This window comes from Pristiophorus japonicus, chromosome 6 (assembly GCF_044704955.1).
Source record: "Pristiophorus japonicus isolate sPriJap1 chromosome 6, sPriJap1.hap1, whole genome shotgun sequence".
Classification (NCBI taxonomy): Eukaryota; Metazoa; Chordata; class Chondrichthyes; family Pristiophoridae; genus Pristiophorus; species Pristiophorus japonicus.
The window spans coordinates 50,625,680-50,652,644 of NC_091982.1; positions in this window are offsets into that span (position 1 = coordinate 50,625,680).

Consider the following 26,965-nt stretch of genomic DNA (forward strand, 5'->3'; position numbering starts at 1 on the left):
CCTATGATGATGAATGCCCCCATTAAAGTTTTCAAAATGACTTTTTCCTCAAGCTGAACTGTTATGTCTGTCTGCCACTGCAAACTCGGAGGCTCACACACCGCGCTGTGTGTAAACGTTGCACTGACTGTGACCTCCGAGGGAAGCGCTTCCTCATACCTTGACGTCGCCGCCAGTTAACAAATCTGGAAGCCTGTATCCACTGTTTATTCAGACTTGATTATTGGCAGGAGCTAAATGTGGCAGGCGCTTCGCATTTAGCGAGCAAGGCGTAAGTGTGGGCTTGCACCAGGATTACGTCATGATCGGAGTGATCATCAGCAGCCAGACGCTAGTGGTTTGCTCCCCCGGTAAACCTGTAAGGCATTTTCATTCAGGGCGGTCAAAGCTTGAACACTTGCATTTAAGCCCCTCATTGTTGCTAACTGAGACTGAAAATACAGCCCATTGTCTCCAGGATTTAACAATGTGTAGGAGGAATGGAGGAAAGAATGTGTGATAATCATAATTGCTTTGCTGACTAGGAGATTGAAGTTATATAATGGAGAAGGAAGCTTTCGTGCAAAAATATAATGAACTCCTGTATGAAAGAACTACAAGTGAATCAGAGCTGCTCTGGAGATGACTTAGATTACCTTTAGAGACAGAATATTCATACTCAGTAAACTCTATGGGCTAGAACCTCCACTTTTGTGCATATTGCCCAAAATTGGGCATTATTTCCGTCATGAGCTGTAAAAAAAGGGTTTTCAGATCGCCGGCTTCTCGCCCATTCTCAAAGCACCTCGTCTCCATTTTCGAAATTGAGCGTTACTGCAAGCGATATGAAATGCGGTAGCGTTAAATTTTTTTCACCTACTGTCGTAAAGTGTGGCCGTCCTTAGCAATGGCATGGCAATGCTCTATTCCCATGATTAAGGAGGTCAAGGGTCATCATGACATGCGCAGAAGAGACAGAGAGAGAAGGAGCTCAGAGGCATTGAAAGCGTGTGTGGCTGTAGTGTGTGCTTGTCTGGCTGTTGTGGGAGGCATGAGGGAGATTCACCAGCAGCAAATAGCTTACTAACCACCAAGAATATAGTTGACACCGAGTTTTTGTCCAACAAATAAGATATAACATGGAAGGGATGGAGGAGGCCCTGGAGTTGTTAGCCAGGAACACTGGTGGCAGAGGGCTCCCAGTGGTCCCGGAGTGCGGCGCTGCACCCCAAGGTGCCGCACCCCCATTGCCAACAACACGAGAGCCAGCAGCAACATCTTGCTTCTGGCTCGGAGCACGTTCCCACCTCGGGACCTTCCTCTCCCGTATCCTTCCAAGCAGCGTTTCGGCCATCACCCCTGCTGCCCACCAATGAAGCATCGCCTGAGGAGCTCCTCGGCCAGGCAGCTTGGAGTCAGGAGGGGTAGGGGGAACGGGTAGAGGTAGGGAGGAGAAGCCGGGGGATGGGGGGGGGGGGGGAAGGGTTGGTTTGTACAGAAATACTGATGATTTCAGACTAATGTTCGGTTTAAATGTTTTCTATTTAACAAAATCTTGTAGCGCATTGGCTCAAATAGCTGCACCGTTACACGCTGGTGATTCCATATCAAAGGGTATAATTACACTTAACTTCAATCAACTTAAACTTTAACTGTCACCAAGGTGATGCCCACCATTGATGTATGACCTGCACACCGAGCAGTGTGTCAGTCTTATAAATAACACCAACGTTCTTTCAGGCAAAGCGCTCATTGATGAGCTCCTGATGCAAGGCTCTTGCAGCTATCATGCAACCACGGGCCCTTTCGTGAGGTCTACATGGGGGCGAGGGCATGGCTTCAGCGTCAGCCTGATTGTCTGGGCCGATGTCAGCGTCCGCATGCTCGTTCTCCTCTTCCTCTCTCTAGTGAAGTGGACTGTCAGACTCATCAGGCAATTCTTACAGTTGTGCAGCATAGAGCACACCACCATGAATTGAGCTACCTGGTCAGGGTAGTATTGGAGCTCGCCTCCCGAGTGGTCCAGGCATCAAAAGCGCTGCTTCAGCACTCCAATGGGTTTCTCCACGATATTGCGAGTTGCTCTGTGGCTCTCGTTGTATCACCTCACGGCTTTGGTGTGGGTGTCACGCAGGTGGGTCATCAGCCAGGTGGCGAGGCCATATCCTTTGTCACCAAGCATCTAGCATTGATCTTGTGGCTGATTGTTAAACAAGTCAGATACAGTGCTCTCACACAGGATGTGAGCATCATGGATGCTGCCTGGAAATTGAGCATTCACTGCCATTATAATTTGCTGGTTCTCAACAACCTGTTGGACATTCAGAGACTGGAATCCCTTGCGTTTCCTGAAAACCTCTGCATCCTGAAAAGGTGCCCGGATCGCGATGTGCATACAGTCTATTGCTCCCTGCACCTTGGGGAAGTTTGCAATTCTGGAGAATCCTAGAGCCCACTCACTCTGTGCCTCACTGGTCATAGGGAAGCTGATCAAGTCCCTCCTGTGTGCGTACAGGGCTTCAGTGCCCTGTCTAATGCAGTGATATGTTGCATGTTGAGAAAGTCCGCAAATTTCTTCAGTTGTGGCCTGAAAAGAACCTGAGGCGTAGAACGACAGTGCCGCGGTGACTTTGACCTCGGCGGACAGTGCAGTACTGATGGTGCTGGCAGGCTGCAGATCTGCCCTTATCAGCTGGCATACCTCAGTGATAACCTCTTTGTGGAAGCGTAGTCTCTGAAGACAGGTGGTGTCAGGCAAGTTGAGGCAAGAATGCTTCTCCTTGTACTTGCGGGGGGTATATCGTCTGGGCCTCCTCATTAGTCTGTCATGCCTTACCTTGGGCACAGTGGAGCGTACCTTCAGAAATGTCGAGTCTGCTGCATGTAATTGGTCACCAAGAGAAGGTGAGAAAGGACAGGCCTCATTGCAGTAGCTCTCTGTTTTTCACCGATTGCTCACAAAAATGGAATGTACCGATGAAGACACCTATTCAATTCCAATCGGTCACTGTATGGTCAAGATATTTGTAGAGATGTTCACATCAACTCCAACGGCCTCCAGAGTACATCCGAACTCCGCCGAGGTTTTTAAAGGATGCGACATATGATGAAGAACATGGCGTCCATAACGCTGTGATTAGTTCCGCTTAGTTCCACTTTTTCTGGGCGTTTTTTTGGGCGAGCGATATTGTGGGCGATGTGTGTGCGAGGTGGTGAAAGTGACGCTGGGCGATCTCATGGCCGCTAGTTTCGGCAAATATGCTCTTTACGACAAAAAACAGTGGGCGGGCGTTAATATTGAATCTCGGCATTAAATCAGTGTGGAAAGTAACGCTGGGCGATATTATGGGCGGTGATTTCGCCGATTCTGATGATTCCGGGCGGTAATATTTTTTCCAGTCGTTAAGCACACGAGGAAAGAAATGCTGGGCGATAAGTTCCCTAAAAATGCTCATCAGTTTCCATTTTGTGCCAAAATGGGCAATACATGGGCATTATACGTAATTTCAGCGGTAAAATGGGCGTTAAGTGGGCGTTAAGCATGCAAAAAAACTGAAGGTTCTAGCCCTATGAAACTTCTCTGTCAACGGAATGGATTTGACTCTAACCCGGCCCTTTGCTAGGAGAAAAAAGCAACCTATAAGGTACTGGTACAAAAGGAAAATACTGCAGATGCTGGAATCAGAAATGAAAACAGGGAATGCTGCAAATCTCAACGCATCAGGCACAATCTGTGGAGAGAAAAACAAAGTTAACATTTCGGCTCGACGACCCTTCGGCAGAACTGCCGAATGTTCAAAAAGATCACATTCTTAACCACTGAAAGGGGGAGGGGAAGAAAGAACAAAACGGAAGGTCTGTGATAGGGTGGAAGGCAGGAGAGATTAGAGAGACAAAAAAGGATGATGGGCGGAATTGAAATAGTAATGAAGGAAGTTAGAAAAAGGTTAATCCGAATAGGGTGCGAATGGCAGAGTAATGACCGGCTGCCATTATAGACAAAGAGAAAAATAAGGGGAAAAAAACATAAGATGGGGGGATGGGGAGCACGGGGAAGGGAGCCAAAGATGGCCAGAGGTTATGCTCTGAAATTGTTGAACTCGATGTTGAATTCAGAAGGCTGTAAAGTGCCTAAACGAAAGATGAGATGCTGTTCCTCGAGCTTACATTGAGCTTCATTGGAACAATGTAGGAGTCCGAGGACGGAAAGGTCACAGTGCAAGTAGAGCAGAAAATTAAAGTTACAGATGACCGAAGCTCAGGGTTACACTTACAGACTGAATGGAGGTGTTCACCAAAGCAGTTGCCCAATCTACGCTTGGTCTCCCTAATGTAGAGATGACCACATCGTGAGTAGAAAATACAGTATACTAAATTAAAAGAAGTACAAGTAAATCGCTGTTTCACCCGGAAGGAGTGTCTGGGGTCCTGAATAGTGAGAAGGGAGGAGGTAAAAGGGCAGGTGTTGCATCTCCTGCGCTTGCATAGGAAGGTGCCGTGGGAAGGGGAGGGGGTGCTGGGGGTGACTGCGGAATGGACCAGAGTGTCACGGAGGGAGCCGTCCCTTCGGAACGCTGAGAGGGGAGGGGAGGTGACGATGTGATTGGTGGTGGGATCATGCTGGAGGTGGCCGAAATAGCGGAGGATGATCCGTTGAATGTGGAGGCTGGTGGGCTGAAAGGTGAAGTCAAGGGGAACCCAATATATTATATAACATACTGGACCGGGCTTTGGCCAGCATTCAGCAGAGTAAAGCACCAACCCTTGTCTCAGGTTTGGGTGGCAAGGAATATCCTCAAGATGTATGGTAGTGTGATAGACATGGTAGATAGAGAGGTCTCTTTGCCAGATATGAACACAATGCTGATAGAATTTCAAAACACAGTGGCATTGACAATGTTCCCCATTTTGAAGCAACTCTCGCTTTCCTAGCTAGATTAAATTACATCTGCGTCACTGGCAAAGGCCAACTGGTTTATTGCTGGTTAGTAAACGGTTTCATTTGTTATCTTATGTTAAAAATGCATACGCGATCCTGGGCTTTACGAATAGAGGTTTTAGCAAAGAAGTTATGATGAATCTTTATAAATCACTGTTTCGGCCACAACTGGAGCATTGTGTCCAATTCTCAGTACCACACTGTAGGAAGGATGTGAAGGCTTTAGAGAAGGCGCAGAAAAGATTGACAAGAATGGTTCCAGGAATGAGGGAGTTCAGTTAGGTGGATAGACTGGAGAAACTGGTTGCTCTCCTGAGAGCAGAAAAGATTGAGACGAGATTTAATAACAGTATTCAAATTCATGAGGTGTCCAGGCAGAGAGAAACTGTTCTCATTAGCGGAAGGGTCAAGAACCAGAGGACACAGATTTAAGGTGATTGGCAGAAGGTCCAAAGGCGACATGAGGGAAAACTTTTTTACGCAGCGAGTGGATAAGACCTGGAATGCACTGCCTGAGATGGTGGTGGAGGCAGATTCAATCATGGCTTTCAAAAGGGAATTAGATAAGTGCCTGAAAGAAAAAAAATTGCAGGGTTACAGGGAAAGGGCGGTGGAATGGGACTGGCTGAAGTGCTCTTTCAGGGAGCCGGCACAAAGTCGATGGGCCGAGTGACCTCCTACCGTGCTATAACCATTCTATGATTATATATCTATGTCCCATTGTGTGGCCAAATGTATTGCCAAACACAAATGAAAATGAGGAAAAGCGCTAACGTTTGGGTTAAATGTTCTAAGTGTCCTGCATTTACTGCCCAAAAACCCTCAATGACTGCAGATAGATTCATTCTTAATCAATCCATTCTCTTACCAGTTTTAATCCCTGTATCAAGTTTAGGAAAAAACTCACAATGGTTTCAAATGGATTGCGATTACAGTCCAGTAAGAATGGTCACACAGATGTTATGGATAACTGAAAGCGTATTTATGCCATTTGCTTCATAACAGTATACACATTACAGTGCAGCACAACAAATCTTTCAACAAAGGCTGTGGTACAAATTGTTCAGTGATTTCACTCTGGAAAACTTCTGTCCCATTCAGCATTGCAATTACTTTCACCTCATCAGCAAGAGAAAGAACTTTCTTCATTAGAGGTGGCATTTCCATTAGCTACAGTTTGTTGACAGAGTTTGTATGCTGCTAAAACACAGGTTAACTATAAGCATCACAAAGCTTTTGCATTAACACCTGATTTTCACACCTAAAGATAACTGTTTGTCACATTGATTGCCAAAAGTGTTTGGGCTCGATGTTCACTGCCTTCGCCTGGTGTTAATTACCTCAAATTTGGGTTAGTAGCCTTAGCCGGTAACACTGGCGACGTGGCCAACTCCATTCTGAAAGGGGCCTAGCACCGGGTGTCCAAAGTACCTGCCTGATTCAGGTGATAGACCCCTTTTAATACAAGCCGATGAAATAAATAGGACTCAGATTGCCATTTTGGGTCGGAACTGGTGCAGGCTACGACCAGTTCCACGAGCAATGGAACCGAAGAAATCACAATGCATCGAATTATTTTTGTGGGCTGCGGAGGAGCAATATTGACTCTCCTAGTCCACAAGAATAATATTGGCCTCTGCCATTGACTTCAGTGGAAATGAAAATAGGGACAGATGCATAACGGGCAGTTAAATCGGCATCATCCATTTTCCACTGTCGGCCAAAGTCAAAATGAGCCCCCATTGAATGTCTTCCTTCAATGCAATCTGGTCCTTGGGGTATTGCTAGTGGACTGCCACTCACTTCCAGGTTTTTTGGCTGAGGATTTTTAAGGAACTCCTGCCCACCTTGTGAGAAAAGCTCTTCCCTTATGGTCCTGACCTCTGCCAACAGCACCTCCAGGGATTGGGAGCGTCAGAGAACCTGGGGATACAACCTTTCCTCTCATTGTAGTGTGTTCCAACGTCCAACAGAATCAAACTCTGAACTACAATGCAGTCGTATTGTGAAGGTGCGTCGGGAGTCGCGCCGGTGGGTCGGCTGGCAACCTGCTGCTGACATGATTGGCCCGGCAACCTACCAATCAGAAAACGAGGCTCCGCCGAAAACGAGGTCGTCCGTTGCACCGTCCGGCCCACCCCCTCCCGCAAGGATCCAACTCGCCGCCAAACGCCCCTCATTAAAATCAAGCAGCAATATCTAAATTATCAGATTCATTTCCCTCATAGCTCATCCAAGACCTAAATATTCGTAATAATCGACATTATAATTTTGAGAAACAATTAAAATAGGGAAAGAGGATAGTTTTAAAAATAAATATAAGGCCGAATTCGCAGGGGCTGAAATTATCCAGAGAGGTTAATATAAAGATTACGTTTACTTAAAGGGTAGATCGAGTCACCTCTCATTTTATTTTTCTTCACTGTGAAACTGATGGAAGATCCTGTGCATGCTCTGGTGATCTGCAACCATCCAGTTCTTTGATTGTAAGATTAGAATTGCGTAAGGTCTTTGCGTCCAGTTAACTCATTTTGTTTGAAATGCTATCGCTTTCGCTTCATTATTCCAAAGTTGCACCTCATTTAAATTAAAGTGATAGGTCCTGAATCAACAGTAACATGGTGGTTATGGACTGGGCTAGTAATCCAGAGACCTGGACTCGTAATCCAGTACACCTGGGCTAGTAATCCAGAGACCTGGACTAGTAATCCAGTAGACCTGGGCTAGTAATCCAGAGACCTGGACTAATAATCCAGAGACTTGGGTTAGTAATCCAGTAGACCTGGACGAGTAATCCATAGACCTGGGCTAGTAATCCAGTAGACCTGGACTAGTAATCCATAGACCTGGGCTAGTAATCCAGTAGACCTGGACTAGTAATCCAGAGATTTGGGTGAGTGATCCATAGACCTGGGCTAGTAATCCAGAGACGTGGGCTAGTAATTTAGAGACCTGAACTAGTAATCCATAGACCTGGACTAGTAATCCAGAGACTTTGGTTAGTAATCCAGTAGACCTGGGCTAGTAATCCATAGACCTGCGCTAGTAATCCAGTAGACCTGGGCTAGTAATACAGAGATTTGGGTTAGTAATCCAACAGACCTGGGCTAGTAATAGAGACTTGGGCTAGTAATCCAATAGACCTGGGCTAATAATCCAGTAGACCTGGACTAGTAATCCATAGACCTGCACTAGTAATCCAGAGACTTTGGTTAGTAATCCAGTAGACCTGGGCTAGTAATCCAGAGACTTGGGTGGGTAATCCATAGACCTGGACTAGTAATCCAGTAGACCTGGGCTAGTAATCCAGAGGCCTGGACTAATAATCCATAGACTTGGGTTAGTAATCCAGTAGACCTGGACGAGTAATCCATATACCTGGACTAGTAATCCAGAGACCTGGGCTAATAATCCAGAGACTTGGGTTAGTAATCCAGTAGACCTGGGCTAGTAATCCAGAGACCTGGACTAGTAATCCAGTAGACCTGGGCTAGTAATCCAGAGACCTGGACTAATAATCCAGAGACTTGGGTTAGTAATCCAGTAGACCTGGACTAGTAATCCATAGACCTGGGCTAGTAATCCAGTAGACCTGGACTAGTAATCCATAGACCTGGGCTAGTAATCCAGTAGACCTGGACTAGTAATCCAGAGATTTGGGTGAGTAATCCATAGACCTGGGCTAGTAATCCAGAGACGTGGGCTAGTAATTTAGAGACCTGAACTAGTAATCCATAGACCTGGACTAGTAATCCAGAGACTTTGGTTAGTAATCCAGTAGACCTGGGCTAGTAATCCATAGACCTGCGCTAGTAATCCAGTAGACCTGGGCTAGTAATACAGAGATTTGGGTTAGTAATCCAACAGACCTGGGCTAGTAATACAGAGACTTGGGCTAGTAATCCAACAGACCTGGGCTAATAATCCAGTAGACCTGGACTAGTAATCCATAGACCTGGACTAGTAATCCAGAGACTTTGGTTAGTAATCCAGTAGACCTGGGCTGGTAATCCAGAGACTTGGGTTGGTAATCCATAGACCTGGACTAGTAATCCAGTAGACATGGGCTAGTAAGCCATAGTTCTGGGCTAGTAATTCAGAGATTTGGGTTCGTAATCCAGTAGACCTGGACTACTAATCCATAGACCTGGGCTAGTAATCCCGTAGATCTGGACTAGTAATCCATAGACCTGGGCTAGTAATCCAGTAGACATGGACTAGTAATCCAGAGACCTGGACTAGTAATCCAGTAGACCTGGGCTAGTAATCCAGAGACCTGGGCTAGTAATTTAGAGACCTGAACTAGTAATCCATAGACCTGGACTAGTAATCCAGTAGACCTGGGCTAGTAATACAGAGACTTGGTCTAGTAATCCGGTAGACATGGACCAGTAATCCAGAGACTTGGGTTAGTAATCCATAGACCTGGACTAGTAATCCATAGATGTGGACTAGTAATCCAGTAGACCTGGGCTAGTAATCCAGAGACTTGGGTTAGTAATCCAACAGACCTGGGCTAGTAATCCAGAGACATGGGCTAGTAATCCAACAGACCTGGGCTAGTAATCCAGAGATCTGGGCTAGTAATCCAGAGACTTGGGTTAGTAATCCAACAGACCTGGGCTAGTAATCCAGAGACTTTGGCTAGTAATCCAACAGACCTGGGCTAGTAATCCAGAGATCTGGGCTAGTAATCCAACAGACATGGACTAGTAATCCAGTAGACCTGGGTTAGTAATCCAGAGACCTGGACTAGTAATCCAGTAGACCTGGGCTAATAGTTCAGAGACCTGGGCTAGTAATCCAGTAGACTTGGGCTAGTAATCCAGTAGACCTGGGTGAATAATCCAGAGACCTGGGCTAGTAATCCAACAGACCTGGACTAGTAATCCAGAGACCTGGGCTAGTAATCCAGAGACCTGGGTTAGTAATCCAATAGACCTGGGCCAACTATCCCCAAAGAACGTGAGTTCAACTCTCACCATGGCAGTTTGAGAATTTGAATTCAGTTTTAAATTTTGTGAATAAAGAACTAGTATCAGTAACAAAAAATGACCATGAAGTTGTCTGGTTTTGTGATAAAAACTCAACTGGTTGACTAATGTCCGTTAGAGAAGGAGACCTGCCGTCCTTACCTGGTCTGACCTATATCAGACTCCAGCCCCACAGTGTAGATGACTCCTAACTGCCCCTCTGAAGTCACCTGCCACTCGATTGTATCAAACTGCTGTATTACAGAGCAATCGGGAAAATGAATTACATTTTTTAAAAGTAACGATGTCTTGGACGCACATTTCCTTTTGAAATTCCTCTCTCCCATATTTCTCCAGCAGCACTAATGCATTTCCCATTTCAATAAAAGGAATTGGCATAGCAAAGTGAGGAAGTTCAGATACTGGTATCAAGCATTTGTGTCCAATTATTCCATGGCGTCATTTCGGGGCCTTAGGGTTGCTTAAATTGTAGCATCTTCTCCCTGTCCTTGGAAACTATGCAGCAAGGAGTGAAATCCTCATTTGGATAAATCCACGGTCAGTTATCCGATGATTGAATAACTGATGAACTACTGTGCGTTATTTTAATCTAGACTCTGCCTTCAGCACTGATTACAGAGTTCATGAATTGTTTTATACATGAGGTCTGAAGGATTAGGAAGATAAATCCGCACATTAAGCAGCCTGAAAGGTTGTCTGTGAAGAAAATGGAAATTAGGCTCATAATTAAATCTTGGAGCAAAGAACATGGATTTCTTTTTTCAGATGTCATTAAATTCACTGGGATTAAACTGTAACAACTCTGGACGATAGTCGCTTATCAGAAACTTTCAGCAAAGAGGAGTCAGGCTGCAATCCATTCTCTTAACCGTATCAATTCTTCATTCTCCAGTACAAGATCGGGAAATACAAACCCGAAAAAGCTGTAAATCTCAGCGGGTCAGGCAGCATCTGTGAAGAGAGAAACAGAGTTAACATTTCGGGTCTGTGACCCTTTTGTCAGAACTGGCAATAGTTCGAAATGTAACAGATTCTTAAGGAAGTGCTGTGGCCCTGAAAGAACAAAAGGGAAGGTCTGTGATAGGGTGGAAGGTAGAAGAGATTTGAGAGACAAAAGGGATGATGAGCCAAATTGAGATGGTAATGGCACAAGTTAAGAAACAAAGGATCAGTCTAGACAGGGTGTGAATGGCAGAGTAATTACCAGCTGCCATGGGAAACAGAGAAACAAAATAAAAACAAAAAGGGGGGAGTTTTTGTTAAAAAAAAGGGAGGAAAGGGAACAAAATATGGACAGAGGGGTTGTGGCCTGAAATTGTTGAGCACGATGTTGAGTAAAATGCCGAAACGAAAGATGAGGTGCTGTTCTCTGAGCTTGCGTTGAGCTTCATGATGTCGGGAAAGTTGGGTGTAGCATTGTAGAAGGATTCGCAGGCGATAAACCTGACAGGGTCTGCAATGTGAACTCTCCTTCTATGCACGGTCAAAGGATCTGCAGACAAAGCCACACAAGCTATCTTTTGATCCAGGGGAATCTCTTCCAACAGAAGCCAGCGAGACTTGGCCTACTTGGCGGTGTCTCAATCGCCTCAGGACTGGTGTCGGCCGCTGCGGAATCCTCGTGCAGAAGTGGGGATACAACCAAACTGAGACGACCCACTGTGACTGCAGAGAGGCATCTCAAACAACGGAGCATCTCCTAGATTGCCCTCTCAATGCAGACCTAAAGATCTGAGGGACTTCAACTCTCAAGTCAGAGCCTGCGGGGAACAATGGCGAGGGAAGGTGTAATGACATGACACGACGACGACGGTATCAATGCTGCTAACTGTTCCACTTTTTCTCTCCCTAAAATAGAATCAGCGAACCTTATAGCACAGAAAGAGGCCATTTGGCCCAGCGTGGCTGTGCCAGCTCTTTGAAAGAGCTGATCATAGGGCTACCCTCTATTTATTGGCTTGGAGAAAGCTATTGAACCTTATTTCCATGCAATGTTATCTGTATTCATGGTAAAAGGATACATTTATCATTATTATCATTGTTCTCCTTAGAGCAGAGAAGGTTAAGAAAGAAAGAAAGACTTGCATTTATATAGCGCCTTTCACGAGCACCGGACATCTCAAAGCACTTAACCATTAATGAAGTACTTTTGGCGTGTAGTCACTGTTATAATGTGTGAAACTTGGAGATTTAATAGCGGTGTTCAATATTATGAGGGGTTTTGATAGAGTAAATAGGGAGAAACTGTTTCCAGTCACAGGAGGGTCAGTAACCAGAGGACACAAGGACACAGATTTAAGGTTATTAGCAAAAGGACCAGAGGGGAGATGAGGAGAATTTATTTTACACAGTTTGTTACTATGATCTGGAATGCACTGCTTGAAGGGATGGTGGAAGCAGATTCAATAGTAACTTTCCAAAGAAAGACTTATATTTCTATAGCGCCTTTCACAACCACTGGACATCTCAAAGTGTTTTACAGTCAATGAAGTACTTTTGAAATGTAGTCACTGTTGTAATGTAGGAAATACAGCAGCCAATTTGCACACAGCAAGCTCCCACAAACAGCAATGTGATAATGACCAGATAATCTTTTTTTAGTGGTGTTGATTGAGAGATAAATATTAGCCATATCACCCCTGTTCATCTTCGAAATAGTGCCATGGGATCTTTTACATCCACCTGAAAGAGCAGACAGGGCCTTGGTTTAACGTCTCATCCGAAAGATGGCACCTCAGACAGTGCAGCGCTCCCTCAGCACTGCAGTGTCAGCTTAGATTTTTGTGCTCAAGTCCAAAGAGTGGGACTTGACTCCTCCACCTTCTGACTTAGAGGCAAGAGTGCTACCCACTGAGCCACAGCTGACACACGAATAGCAAAAGGGAATTAGATATATACCTGAAGGGAACAAAAATTACAAGGCTATGAGCAGGAGAGTGGGACTAATTGGATAGGTCTTTCAAAGAACTTTCAGAGGCACGATGATCCGAATGGCGTCTTTCTTTACTTTATCATTCTCTGATTCTCTCGGGTGAACTCACAAAGCTGTACTTTGCTAGTCAGGTGCACAGTTCAGAATTAAGGCTGCAACACTGCAGCACAGTGTTCTGACCTGCATTCCCATCCAACAAGGTTCAGTGCTGGGAGCACAGCATCACTGAATTTACATATACAATCCTCATCTGTTCATTCAAAAATATTTTAATTCTAATTACTGAATGATCCAAATTCAAATTAAAAAAGTATTGTCCTTAACGTGGATTTCTGGATAATTTGGGGGTTTTCGTAGTGCAGAAGACAACTTCAAATTAACAGGAATAAACGGTATATAATTTGATTCCTAATAGGGAGGGCTGCACTGTCAGAGGTGCCGTCTTTCAGATGAGACGTTTGTAAGAATTTGGCGAAAACACTTTTGGGAGGGGTGATTCGAAACCACAGGGGCAAAAACATCTACACTTTAAACCAAGACCCTGTTTGCTCTCTCAGGTGGACATAAAAGTTCCCATAGCACTATTTTAAAGAAGAGCAGGTTAGTTATCCTTCAACCAACATCTGAAAAACAAATGATCTGGTCAATTTATTTAATTGCTGTTTGTGGGAGCTGGTGTGAGCAAATTGGGTGCTGCATTTTCCACATTACAACAATGACTGCAATTCAAAAGTACTTCATTGGCTGTAAAGTGTTTTGGGAAGTCCTGAGGTCGTGGAAGATGCTATATAAATGCAAGATGTTTCTTTCTCTCTGTAGTAGCCCAGTAAGTAAGCAGCCCTGAGCTCTCGGTGGTGGATGCATTCATTTGCTCTCTGATTGCCTCATAGGAAAGGCGTGAGGCAACCCAAAATCTTTACATTTTACTTGACTTTATTTCACAGAAAACCTTTACCCGGTGAGATTTATACCAGCCTAAAACTCCAGACACAAAGATGAGTGGTAAATGATAAATGTGAAATGTCATAATGTTGAATGGGCGCAGCATGAGTGTGGTAACTGTGTAGCAAAGTGACAACCAGCATTGTGGTGGACCTCAGTGAACAATTAGCGAGCTGAAAACAAAATTCTCTGCTTGCAAGCAACATCTTAAATCTTCGATCCTTCACTGATCTGAGGAAAGCAAAGATTCAAGTTCCTCTTTAGGATTTTTTTTCCTTCAGGGAAAATCCAAACATTGTCTTTTTCACATTTGTACCTCAGTACAGAAGATAATAAGCACCGAGGAGCTGTGAAAACAGAAGCTGCGATTTTGTGTGATGACACAACTCCTGACTGGATTTGACATTTAATTCTTTCCCCTTCACATCTCACTAGGTGCAGCAGAGCCAGTAAATTATATGCACTTTTCTAGTCATCCCCAATCTTGAAACAATGATTAAATGCCATGACAGCTCACCTCCATCTATATCACACAGGGTGAAGAAAGGATTTCAACTTCAGAACAGCAAATTAGACTGTAAAGTTTGCAAAGATTTGTTTTTGAACTGTTCTTGCACAGTTGGATCAAAAGAAGCAATACATATCTAACATCGAGGAGACATTTGGGGCTCTATTTCCTTCAGTATGAAAGAAATCTGGAAGGATTGGCTTATTTTTCTTTTGGTTTGAAATGTGCACGTCATGAGTATGGAATGTTTCACGAAGAATGAGAAAAAATAGCAACTGGTAACAAAGCACCTATAACAGTTTCTCAAACAGGCAATGAACCAATTAGCTGGTATCAATTTACATTTTTTTAATTCACTGTGAAGTATCCATTATTTCTTAAATAACTCAACGATAATTCAAAAAAATATCCCAATTAGAAATGAAATAAAAGAAAGGCTTGCATTTATACAGCACTTTTCATGAACTCAGGATGTCCTAAAAGACTCGACAACCAATAAAGTTCTTTTGAAGCATAGTTACTATTGTAATGTTATCCACAAGATCTTCAATGCCAGTATTAATTTCAGTCACGGTTCAGCGCTGCTTCCCTTTCCTACTAATACAAAAGCAAAATACTGATGACGCTGGAAATCTATAACAAAAACATCTCTAACTTTTCCAGTTCTGATGAAAGGTCATCGGCCTGAAACGCTAACGCCGCAGATGCTGCCTGATTTGCTGAGTATTTCCAGCATTTTCGGTTGAAATTCCCTTTTCTGCATTCAGTTTTAATTTCAGAACAGTGTAATTAGCCTTGAAATTCCACAGGTTGCCTTTTGAGAGTGAACCTGGGGCCTTGTGACCCATTTTATAAGGACCCCCCCTTCTCCCACCCCCCCGCACCCCAACGCACTGAATGCCAGGGACACACAGGCACTGCACTGTGTTCACAGCACTGTTAGGATGAAAATGCTGGGAAATATTTCACATAATACTTTTAGGAACAAGAGAAGATCATTCCGCCTCTGGAGCGTGCTCCGCTATTCAATTAGATCATGGCTGATCTATACCTCAACTCCATTTAACTGTCTTCGCTCCATATCCCTTGATACCCTCCGCCTAACAAATATCTATCGATCTCAGGCTTAAAAGCTCCAGCTGATTCAACATCCACAGCCTTTTGGGAGAGGAGAAGTTCAGAGTTCTACTACCCTTTGTGTGAAAAAGTGCGTCCTGATTTCCCTCATTTGTATGTTATTATGAACCCTCCTGGGCAGCTATATTATGATTATGCACCTAAAATAGAGAGGGGCCAGTCATAACAAGGTCCCACTCAACTTTTTGCTCCTGCCTACCCAGATTACACCATTTGTATGCTGGATTAATTGAGGAAATTCAGAGCCAAGTGCCTCGGAATTGGATCGGACCCAAATCGGGGCATAATCCTGATGTTGCACATGTCTAATGACACTGGTGGCAGGACGAAGGGAAATTGATTTGCTAGCCGTATTTGTCTGAAGGCTCAAACCCACTGTCCTCCTTTCTCCTCCTAGCTCTACATCTTCCTGTATAACCTAACAACAGCAATGTGCATTTGTATATTGCCTTTAACATCATAAAACGTCCCAAGGTGCTTCATAGGAGCGTTATCAAACCGAATTTGACACCGAGCCACATGAGGAGATATTATGGCAGATATTGGCCAAAGAGATAGGTTTTTAAAAATTCGTTCATGGGATGTGGGCGTCGCTGGCAAAGCCAGCAGTTATTGCCCATCCCTAATTGCCCTGAGAAGATGGTGGTAAGCTGGCTTCTTGAACCGCTGCAGTCCGTGTGGTGAAGGTTCTCTCACAGAGTTGTTAGGGTCCAATGACAATGAAGGAACAGCGGTATATCTCCAAGTCAGGAAGGTGTGTAACTTGGAGGGGAACGTGGGGGTGGTGGTGTTCTCATGTGCCTGCTTCCCTTCTGCTTCTAGGTGGTAGAGGTCGCGGGCTTGGGAAGTGGTGCGCGAGTTGCTGCAGCACATCTTGGAGATGGTACACACTGCAGCCCAATGGTGGTGGAGGGAGTGAATGTTTAAGGTGGTGGATGGGGTGCCAATCAAGCAAGCTGCTTTGTCCTGGATGGTGTCGAGCTACTTGAGTGGTGTTGGAGCTGCACTCATCCAGCCAAGTGGAGAGCATTCCATCACACTCCCGATTTGTGCCTTGTAGCTGGTGGAAAGGCTTTGGAATCAGGAGGTGGGGCACTCACCACAGCATACCCAGCCTCTGACCTGCTCTTGTAGCCACAGTATTTACGCGGCTGGTGCAGTTAAGTTTCTGGTCAATGATGACCTCCAGGATGTTGATGGTGGGGGATCAACGATGGTAATGCCGTTGAATGTCAAGGGGAGGTGGTTAGACTCTCTCTCGTTGGAGATAGTCATTGTCTCAAATGTTACTTGCCACTTATCAGCCCAAGCCTGAATGTCATCCAAGTTCATTATCTGTGGAGTTGTTAATAGAACTGAACACTGTGCAATCATCAGCAAACATCCTCAACTCTGACCTTATGTTGGAGGGAAGGTCATTGATGAAGCAGCTGAAGGTGGTTGGGCCTAGGATACTACCCTGAGAAACTCCCGCAGGGACATATCTTAAACGAGGAAAGACGGGTGCAGAGGCGGAGAGGTTTAGGGAGGGAATTCCAGAGCTTAGGGCCTCAGCAGCTGAAGGCACGGCTGGAAAGAGTGGAGCATTTAAAATCAGAGATGAGCAAGAGGCTAGAATTGAAGGAGCGCAGAGATTTCAGAAGGTTGTAGGGCTGTAGGAGGCTACAGAGATAGGCAAGGCCATGGAGGGATTTGAAAACAAGGATGGGAATTGAGAAGTGTCGACCCCTCTGAGGTCTAGCTCATATCTAGTAATTATTGACTGTCGATTGGGTGTACTGTTTGTAGTGCATCTATGCTGCTGTCAACAATGAAATAGTTGCTGGGAAGACAGTCTTGGCTCCGATGCCCCAGCTTCAACAACGTGGCATTATTAACAGGTCTCTGGTCCAACCGTTCACCCGCTTCAGAGCTCAGGTGAGCACAGGTATGAACTGTTAGTTGTACAAAGTGTTGACCCATTGCCAATGAAGTGACACCTACGGTTGTGTATCTGTAAAGCATGCAGTCCCATGTTCCGCCAACATGGAGTGCATCCCCTGAAGTCCCAAGGGATCCAAGCATCCCTTGGGAGCACTGTATATAAGCCGGCCCCTAAGGCCTGTTCCTCACTCTGGAGTGTCTTAATAAAGACTGAGGTTACTGTTACTTTAACCTCCCTGTGTGCAGTCTCATCTGTGTTAGGAACACTAATACCTGGCGACGAGTATACGAATCCAATGCAAAGATGCAGCAAACTGTGGGCATCCTGGAGAAGTTCTCAGAGGGTGAGGACTGGGAAGCCTATGTTGAACGGCTAGACCAGTACTTTTTAGCCAACGAGCTAGACAGAGAAGGAAGCGCAGCAAAAAGGAGAGCAGTCCTGCTCACGGTCTGCGGGGCACCGACCTACAGCCTCATGAAGAATCTTCTGGCTCCGGTGAAACCCACAAATAAGTCGTATGTGAAGCTGTGTATACTGGTTCGGGAGCATCTTAACCTGAGGGAGAGCATACTGATGGCAAGATATCGTTCTACACGTGCCAGCGATCTGAAGGTCAGGAAGTGGCGAGCTACGTCGCCAAGCTAAGGCGACTTGCAGGACAATGTGAGTTTGATGGCTACCTGGAGCAGATGCTTACAGACTTTTTTGTACTGGGCATTGGCCACGACACCATCCTATGAAAACTTTTGACTGTAGAGAGACCGACCCTCAGTAAGGCCATTGCAATAGCACAGGCGTTCATGTCCATCACTGATAACACCAAATAAATCTCTCAGCACACAAATGCTAGCAATGTTCATAAATTAACTGGAACTGTGTTTGCGAGCAGAAATGTACAGGGCAGAAACCACGAGTCTGCAACTGCCAGCAGGCCTCAGGTGACCCAGATGACTCAGAGTCCGCAACAAAGGATGAATGCAAGGCAATTCATACCTTGTTGGCGTTGTGGAGGCATCCATTCAGCCAATTAATGCCGCTTCAAAGGGTTATGTTTTCAAGAGCTGTGGAACAATGGGGCACCTCCAACAAGCTTGCAGACGAGCTGCAAGCTTTGCAAAACCTGCTAACCACCACGTGGCAGAGGAAGATCGGTCCATGGTGGATCAAAGCAATTTCGAGCCTCAGAGAAAGGAGGCAGATGCTGAAGTACACGGGGTGCACACATTTGAGACGAAATGTCCACCTATAATGCTAAATGTAAAATTGAATGGCTTACCTGGAGCCATTGAACTGGACACTGGCGCTCGCCAATCCATCATGAGTAAAAAGATGTTTGAGAGACTGTGGTGCAACAAGGCATTCAGACCAGCCCTGAGTCCCATCCACACAAAACTGAGAACGTACACCAAAGAGCTCATCACTGTCCTGGCAGTGCCATGGTCAAGGTCACCTACGAGGGCATGGTGCATGAACTACCACTCTGGATTGTCCTGGGCGATGGCCCCACAGTGCTTTGAAGGAGCTGGCTGGGCAAAATCCGCTGGAACTGGGATGATATCCGAGCACTATCACATGTCGATGAGGCCTCATGTACCCAGGTTCTTAACAAATTTCCTTCCCTTTTTGAGCCAGGCATTGGAAACTTTTCTTGGGCGAAGGTGCGGATCCACTTGGTCCCCGAGGCACGACTCATTCACCACAATGCATGAGCGGAACCTCACATGATGAGGGAGAGAGTGGAAATCGAGCTGGACAGGCTGCAACACGAGGACATCATCTCCCTCGTGAAATTCAGCAAGTGGGCCAGACCGATTGTTCCAGTATTCAAAAGTGATGGCACGGTCAGGATTTGCGGCGATTATAAAGTAACTATTAATCGTTTCTCCTACAGGATCAATAGCCGCCACCTAAGGCAGACGACTCATTTGCGACGCTGGCAGGAGGCAAGACGTTCACCAAGCTCGACCTGACTTCGGCGGACATGACACAGGAGCTGGAGGAGTCTTCGAAGGGCCTCACTTGCATCAACACGCACAAGGGACTGTTCATCTACAACAGATGCACATTTGGAATTTGATCGGCTGCAGCGATCTTCCAGAGAAACATGGAGAGCCTACTCAAGTCGGTACCACGCATGGTAGTTTTTCAGGACGACATATTGGTCACAGACACCGTCGAGCACTTGTAAAACCTGGAGGAGGTCCTCCAGTGACTGGATCGCGTAGGGCTGTGGCTGAAGAGGTCGAAATGCGTCTTCATGGCAACAGAAGTGGAGTTTTTGGGGAGAAAGATCACGGCGAACGACGTTCGGCCCACAGACGCCAAGACAGAGGCTATCAGGAACGCGCCCAGGCCACAGAACGTTACGGAGCTGCGGTCGTTCATGGGACTCCTCAACTATTTTGGTAACTTCCTACCGGGGTCAAGCACCCTCTTAGAGCCCCTGCATGTGTTATTACGCAAAGGTTAAAATTGGGTATGGGGGAAAAAAAACAAGTAATTGCTTTTGAGAAAGCCAGAAACATTTTATGCTCCAACAAGCTGCTTGTATTGTATAACCCGTGTAAAAGATTTGTGCTAGCATATGAAGTGTCGTCGTACGGAGTCGGGTGTGTATTACAACAAGCTAACGTTGCGGGGAAGTTGCAACCTGTCGCCTATGCTTCCAGGAGCTTGTCTCAGGCAGAGAGGGCCTACAGCATGATTGAGAAAGATGCATTAGCGTGTGTGTTCGGGGTAAAGAAAATGCATCAGTACCTGTTTGGCCTCAAATTTGAGCTGGAAACCGATCACAAGCCCCTCATATCCCTGTTCGCTGAAAACAAGGGGATAAATACTAATGCCTCAGCCCGCATACAAAGGTGGGCACTCGCGCTATCAGCATATAACTATATCATCCGCCACAGGCCAGGCACCGAGAACTGTGCAGATGCTCTCAGTCGGCTACCATTGCCCACCACGGGGGTGGAAATGGCGCAGCCTGCAAACTTGTTGATGGTAGCGCAGCCAGCTGACTTGTTGATGGTCATGGAAGCGTATGAAAATGATAAATCACCTGTCACAGCCCGCCAGATTAGGACTTGGACCAGCCAAGATCCTCTGCTGTCCCTAGTAAAAAAACTGTGTACTGCATGGGAGCTGGGCCAGCAACCTCGTTGAAATGCAAGAGCTAATCAAGCCGTTCCAGCGGCGAAAGGACGAGCTGTCCATTCAGGCAGGCTGCCTGTTGTGGAATAACTGCGTAGTGCAACCCAAAAAGGGCAGGGAGACGTTCATCTCGGACCTCCACAGCACACACCCGGGTATAGTAATGATGAAAGCGATAGCCAGATCCCACCTGTGGTGGCCCGGTATCGACTCTGACTTAGAATCCTGTGTATGGCAACGCAGCGTGTGTGCTCAATTGAGCAACGCGCCCAGAGAGGCACCACTAAGTTTGTGGTCCTGGCCCTCCAGACCATGGTCGAGGATCCATGTCGACTATGCGGGCCCGTTTCTCGGTAAAATGTTCCTGGTGGTGGTGGATGCTTTTTCAAAATGGATTGAATGTGAAGTAATGTCGGGAAGCACTGCCACCGCCACCATTGAAAGCCTGAGGGCCATGTTTGCACCCACGGCCTGCCTGACATACTGGTCAGTGACAATGGGCCATGTTTCACCAATGCCGAATTTAAAGAATTCATGACCCGCAATGGGATCAAACATGTCACCTCGGCCCCGTTTAAACCAGCCTCCAATGGGCAGGCAGAGCGGGCAGTACAAACAATCAAACAGAGCCTTAAATGAGTCACAGAAGGCGCACTCTAAACCCGCCTGTCCCGAGTACTGCTCAGCTACCGCACAAGATCCCACTCGCTCAGAGGGGTGTCCCCGGCTGAACTACTCATGAAAAGGACACTTCAAACCAGACTCTCGCTGGTTCACCCCAACCTGCATGATCAGGTAGAGAGCAGGCGACAGCAACAAAATGTAAACGATGGTCGTGCCACTGTGTCACGGGAAATTGATCTGAATGACCCTGTGTATGTGCTAAACTATGGACATGGTCCCAAGTGGATTGCGGGCACGGTGATAGCTCAAGACGGGAGTAGGTTATTTGTCGTCAAACTAGACAATGGACAAATTTGCAGAAAGCACCTGGACCAAACGAGGCTGCGGTTCACAGACTGCCCTGAACAACCCACAGCAGACACCACCTTTTTTGAGCCCACAACACATACCCAAAGGATCAACGACACCACCCCGGACCAGGAAATCGAACCCATCACGCCCAATAGCCCAGCAAGGCCAGGCTTACCTAGCAGCCCTGCAGGGCCAACAACATGCCAGCCAAAACACCAGAACAGACATTTGTACCGAGGCGGTCCACCAGGGAAAGAAAGGATCCCGACCGCCTCACCTTAGAAATAGTTTTCACTTTGACTTCGGAGGGGAGTGATGTTGTGTATCTGTAAAGCATGCACTCCCCTGTTCCGTCACTAGGGAGTGCATCCCCTGAAGTCCCAAGGGATCCCAGCATCCCTTGGGAGCACTGTATATAAGCCGGCCCCGAAGGCCTGTTCGTCGCTCTGGAGTATCTTAATAAAGACTGAGGTCACTGTTACTTCTATCCTCCTTGTGTGCAGTCTCATCTGTGTTAAGAACACAATACCTACAGCCCTAGATTCACTAATAGCGATTGTAATACCTGTGATAACTCCTGTGGTGTGATGACGGCACCTGCTGACTCTGAGATTGTGTTTAGGAAGTGTACAGAGATATCATCCATCAAAATTCCGCATAGCGCTCCTCACCTATGCTTTCAATATTGTGTATTTATTCACAGGAAGGCACTCACACAATGAACCAGCAAACAAAACAATTTAAGAACTGAACTGTCTGGAAATAAAAATAAACAAATCCATCATCAGCATCATCATAGGCAGTCCCTCGCAATCGAGGAAGACTTGCCTCCACTCTAAAAGTGAGTTCTCAGGTGACTGCACAGTCCAATACAGGAATTACAGTCTCTGTCACAGGTGGAGCAGACAGTGGTTGAAGGAAAGGGTGGGTGAGGAGTCTGGTTTGCCACACACTCCTTCCGCTGCCTGCCCTTGTTTTCTGCATGATCTCGGCGACGAGACTCGAGGTGCACAGCACCCTCCTGGATGCTCTTCCTCCACTTCGGGTGGTCTTTGGTCAGGGACTCCCAGGTGTCGGTGGGGATGTCGCAATTTATCAGCAAGGCTTTGAGGGTGTCCTTGAAATGTTTCCTCTGCCCATCTGGGGCTCACTTACCGTGTAGCAGTTCCGAGTAGAGCGCTTGCTTTGGGAGTAAATCCACAGGTTAGCTCCAGAACTTCAGGTAACCTTTACGAATAGAATGAGGAAAACAGAGCAAAGAGAGAAGGAAATAAGACGAAGTTCTAAGGAAGAAGTTAAGCTAAAAAATGAGAAGGATAGACAGGGAGGACACAAAAGAGGAGGGAAACACAAGGGTAGCTTTAAAAGCAAGGCAAAACTACACAAAACTAAGTCTGAGACATCAGTGGGTCCTCTCATCTCCTCATTCAGCCCCTTCAGTGAGTGGATCCTGACTCTCTTCCCCTTTATCTATCTCCTTAATTCATTTGTAATGATCAACGAGCAACCGCCACTAGGATTTAATGTGATAACAACACTTGCAGAAATATACCTGAAATAAACCAAGACAGTCAAGAGCATTTAAGTTGCTGCAAACATTTCTATAATGACCTCTCACGAGGTTCATCATTTGCAGGATATTATTTCACCTCAGAGCCTCCAGTTAGAAACAGAGAAACATAGAAAATAGGTGCAGGAGTAGGCCATTCGGCCCTTCGAGACTGTACCACCATTCAATGAGTTCATGGTTGAACATACAACTTCAGTACCCCATTCCTGCTTTCTCGCCATACCCCTTGATCCCCCTAGTAGTAAGGACTACATCTAACTCCTTTTTGAATATATGTAGTGAATTGGCCTCAACAACTTTCTGTGGTAGAGAATTCCACAGGTTCACCACTCTCTGGGTGAAGAAGTTTCTCCTCATCTTGGTCCTAAATGGCTTACCCCTTATCCTTAGACTGTGACCCCTGGTTCTGGACTTCCCCAACATTGGGAACATTCTTCCTGCATCTAAACTGTCTAAACCCGTCAGAATTTTAAACGTTTCTCTGAGATCCCCTCTCATTCTTCTGAACTCCAGTGAATACAAGCCCAGTTGATCCAGTCTTTCTTGATAAGTCAGTCCCGCCATGCTGGGAATCAGTCTGGTGAACCTTCGCTGCACTCCCTCAATAGCAAGAATGTCCTTCCTTAAGTTAGGAGACCAAAACTGAACACAATACTCCAGGTGTGGCCTCACCAAGGCCCTGTACTAACTGTAGTAACACCTCCCTGCCCCTATACTCAAATCCCCTCGCTATGAAGGCCAACATTCCATTTGCTTTCTTAACCGCCTGCTGTACCTGCATGTCAACCTTCAATGACTGATGTACCATGACACCCAGGTCTCGTTGCACCTCCCCTTTTCCTAATCTGTCACCATTCAGATAATAATCTGTCTCTCTGTTTTTACCACCAAAGTGGATAACCTCACATTTATCCACATTATACTTCATCTGCCATGCATTTGCCCACTCACCTAACCTACCCAAGTCACTCTGCAGCCTCATAGCATCCTCCTCGCAGCTCACACTGCCACCCAACTTCGTGTCATCCGCAAAATTTGGAGATACTACATTTAATCCCCTCGTCTAAATCATTAATGTACAATGTAAACAGCTGGGGCCCCAGCACAGAACCTTGCGGTACCCCACTAGTCACTGCCTGCCATTCTGAAAAGTACCCATTTACTCCTACTCTTTGCTTCCTGTCTGACAACCAGTTCTCAATCCACGTCAGCACACTACCCCCAATCCCATGTGCTTTAACTTTGCACATTAATCTCTTATGTGGGACCTTGTCGAAAGCCTTCTGAAAGTCCAAATGCACCACATCAACTGGTTCTCCCTTGTCCACTCTACTGGAAACATCCTCAAAAAAGTTGTTATACAAGCTACAACAATTTTGTGGCAGAGGGGTTGATATTGATTAATAATAATGATGTTGGTGCGTGTGCAATCAGCCAAGGCTACAGAGAAATCCGAGACAAAAGTAGGGAGTTTGTTCAAACTATTCCCCTTGTCCAGTCTGTGAAGATGCATTCATATTTCAACATTTTCCTCTTTGATGGCCCTGACCTGGAGTGAAGTATTTTTCAAATCGAATGCAGCTGCAGAATGACATTGGAGTTCATTTTTAATGCAAGTGAAGAGCCTCTGGTTAGATAGGAATCCTTAAATCAGATCCTGAGAACACAGAAAATATATGTTAATCAATCAGCACCACAAAAACAGAGAAGCTGGTCATTCATCTCAGATGCACAACTGAAACATTAGCACATGAATCCCTTATGGTGGTTGCTCATGGATCAGTACTACTGAATGAAGGAGATAGATAAAGGGGAAGAGAGTTGGGATGCACACACTGAAGGGGCTGAATGAGGAGATGAGAGGACCCACTGATGTCTCAGACTTGGTTTGATGTGGTTCAGCCTTGATTTTTGAAGCTTTCTTTTTGTTTCCCTTCTTTTTCATGTCCTCTGCTTCCCTATCTTTTTCACTGCTTCCTCTTCCTCTTTTGAGGAAGACTTCACATCCTGTTTCGAACTTTCTTTTACTTTCTTTCCTTTGCTCCATTTTCCTTGTTCCAAAAGCGAGGGTTACCTGCAATGGAGGAGCTAACCCATGGATTCATTTATTTTCAATTTTGGACAGCTGAGTTCTTAAATTAATTTCTTTGTTGGTTCATTCTGCCATCCTGTGAATTCAATGTCAAGGGCAAGAAATTGGCCTCCTTTACGCCTCGCGTCAGCAGCTCTAGGGGGCGCTAACGGGGCGCTACCGATCCTGTAACCGTGTGTGGCGAGAGTACCGACGCTCGCAAACTTGCTGTGCAGGCTAGTGGAGGCGGTAAACCCGAACACCACCACCTCCTGCACCCCGGAGATCATGTGGCCATCCAGTGCACAGCGCCCCAGTATCGCCCCGGATGCAAACTTCACTTCCGCCTCCTGCAGCATTGCCGGGCGTCAACACCAGCAGCTGCAGGTAGTCTTGTGAGGTCGGCTGACCGCAAGGGATTGCCGGTGAGGTAAGTGAAAAAATCTTTTATGAACTCTCTGTGCATTTTTTTTAGGTTTTCTTTCGCTGCGATTGATGAGCCCTGCATTCTGTTCGAGTGCTTGGGGCTGATCATCAAGGATCACGGGTGCCATCGATGAGCAGGGGATTCAATTTCTTGCAGAGCCCGTAGCAATGCCCCTTCCCATTAAGGGAGGGAAGAAACCTCTGATCCCGGCAGCACTGCACTGGACATGGTGGAGCGATCCAAGGGAAGCACTTGATTTAGCACTCCACGTCCCTCCTGGAGCACTAAACCAGAAGTTTGCATCTGCTGTAATTGGGTAGCGCGGGGCAATACTTTTGTGCTACCGCAAAAGTTATCGCCCCAAATGGAGCGCTACGTAATTTCTAGCCCCAAGTGTTTTGGAGCACAGCACCACTCAGTGACTTATAGGTCAGTGGAATGACCACCATATCAGGCACATTGTGTTACGCAAGAAAGAGTAGAAATATAAGAAAATGGAGCAGGAGTAGGCCATTCTGCTCCTTGAGCCTGCTCCGCCAATCAATACGACCATGGCTGATCTGATCTTGGCCTCAGCTCCACTTCCCTGCCCGCTCCCCATAACCCTTCACTCCCTTATCAAACAAAAATCTCTATCGCCGCTTAAATATATTCAATGACCCAGCCTCCACAGCTCTCTGGGGCAGAGAATTCCACAGATTTAAAACCCTCTGAGAGAAGAAATTCCTCCTCATCTCAGTTTTAAATGGGCGACCTCTTATTCTGAAACTATGACCCCTGGTTCTAGATTCCCCCATGAGGGGAAACATCCTCTCTACATCTACTTTGTCGAGCCGCCTCAATATCTTATATGTTTCAATAAAATCACCTCTCATCCTTCTAAATTCCAATGAGCATAGACCTAACCTACTCAACCTTTCTTCATAAGTCAATCCTTTCATCTCAGGAATCAACCTAGTGAACGTTCTCTGAACTGCCTCCAATGCAAGTATATCCCTCCTATACCTCACCATTACCCTGCACAGTTGTAGCAGGACTTCTCTGCTTTTATACTCGAGACTTTTGCAATAAAGGCCAACATTCCATTTGCCTTCCTGATTACTTGCTGTACCTGCATACTAACTTTTTGTGTTTCATGCACAAGGACCCCCAGTGTTGTGGAGTATTACAAAGATACTCAACACACGTCTGCTTTGGAGAAAATAATCATTTATTATAAAGTTCTCAGCTTCTATATGAATTCAGTAACTCAGTGTTCCAAGCAGCTGTTCTCACCAAGCAGCTTCAGACTGTTATTTTTATACAATGAAAATACATACAAAATCATGAAGCATACGTGCAGAAGTTTTCCATTGGTTGTTTCCCTTAACACATCACAAATCCTTGCCTAGTTACAATTTTATTGGTGCATACAATTTCA